The 1,906-nt window shown below is 36.4% G+C and overlaps 1 pseudogene; it reads left to right on the forward strand.

Annotated features, from left to right (window-relative positions):
* Window positions 1-554: 554 nt before the first annotated feature.
* LOC118909877 (olfactory receptor 4K15-like) lies at window positions 555-1,584 on the forward strand (annotated as a pseudogene).
* Window positions 1,585-1,906: the final 322 nt, after the last annotated feature.

A 1,906-nucleotide genomic window follows, 5' to 3' on the forward strand; every position in this document is an offset into this window, starting at 1 on the left:
TTCTGGCTTCTCATGCTATAGATTCATTTGTCTGTATTTAAACTTCATTATATACAATAATACAGCATATAGTCTTTTGTGTGTAATGTCTTTTACACATTAATTTTGTGAAAATCTATGTTCTTCTGTTAGCAGTTCACAAATTTTTCCCCTATTAAGACTTTTTATTTATTTAGTGAAGAAAAAAATGACAGATTTTTGACTCTGTAGTTCATAATATTGGAATTCTCTGATGTCAAAACAGGTTTTCAGATATTATTTTCAATATTCAATTATGATTTTCATTAGTAAATTAGCTTACTGAACCTCTTATATTTAAGTAACTAAATGAACCAATTGGTTGAAATTCTCTCCACCAACCTCCCAATCTCAATCCCCTTATCTAGAAGAGTTACAGTTCAATGTCCCATTCTGGGTCTTTTTGTCTTGTCTTGATTACTAGAGTACCTTCTCTATTTAGGCATAAATGAAAATATAACATATACATTTTAGTAGAAACCAGGATTCCTAAAAATGAGGCAAAATTGGGAGACTGACGCCAAACTCAGTTAACTGATTCCCTCTGTTTCTCTCCTTTTCAGGTAACTGAAGATAAATTCCTTCGAAAGTCCATGAATCAGACAAATGACACTCGGGTGATGGAATTTGTATTGCTGGGACTCTCTAGTTCCCAGGAGCTACAACCTTTCTTGTTTGTCATATTTTCTCTGCTTTACATAGCAGTACTGTTGGGCAACTTTCTCATTATCTTCACTGTGACCAAAGATTCCCGTCTCCATACACCCATGTATTTTTTGCTTGCAAACCTCGCTTTTACAGATGCATGTTTTGCCACTTTAACTATCCCCAAAATGATTGCAGACTTGTTAGTTGAGCGCAAGACTATTTCTTTTGAAGCCTGCATGACCCAGATTTTCTGTATTCACCTCTTTGGTGGCAGTGAAATGGTGCTCCTTGTATCCATGGCTTATGACCGGTATGTCGCTATATGCAAACCTCTCCACTACATGACAATCATGAGCCGCCGTATATATTATTCTTGCACTCATTTCATGGTCTGTTGGCTTTATCCATACTATCAGCCAGTTAGCATTTACTGTTAACTTACCTTTTTGTGGCCCTAATCAGGTAGACAGTTTTTTCTGTGACCTCCCTCTAGTGACCAAGCTGGCCTGCGTAGACACTTATGTTGTCAGCCTACTAATTGTTGCAAACAGTGGCTTTCTAGCTATGAGTTCCTTTCTGATCTTGGCTATCTCCTACACTGTGATACTTATCACACTTAGGACTCGCTCCTCTGCTAGCATGGCAAAGGCCTGCTCCACACTGACTGCTCATATCACTGTGGTTATATTGTTCTTTGGACCATGTATCTTCACATATGTGTGCCCCTTTAGCAGTTACTCAATAGACAAAGTCGTTGCTCTCTTCTACACAATCATTACTCCCATTTTAAACCCAGTTATCTACACTCTAAGGAACAAAGAAATGAACACAGCTATGTCAAAACTCAAGAGTCAGTATCTGACGTTGGCAGAGTTTTTGTAATCAATTAGAAATGCTGTTTTCTTGGAAGCAAAGTAAACTTAACAAGACTTACTATTGTAGCCATGTCTCTAGCCACAGATGGAATCACTGTGAAGTCAAACAAGTCATTTTAACCTGTGGTAAGGGTTAAGTTTAATTAAAGAATAAGGATGACAAGAAAAGTCACAGGATGATTCTTACTGATTGTCATATTCTCTGCATCCATTGTGTGCTTTTCTTCTTTATGTTTCTGTTTTCTTACTTTTTATTTTATATAAAGCTTTTTAAGATACAGACTTTGAAGATAATGACAAATGGCTTTTAATTATATGTCATAAATGGTACCTCTTTCTGTCCAAATAATACTGTTTAGACCCAA

The sequence above is a fragment of the Manis pentadactyla genome, chromosome 11 (assembly GCF_030020395.1).
Source record: "Manis pentadactyla isolate mManPen7 chromosome 11, mManPen7.hap1, whole genome shotgun sequence".
Lineage (NCBI taxonomy): Eukaryota > Metazoa > Chordata > Mammalia > Pholidota > Manidae > Manis > Manis pentadactyla.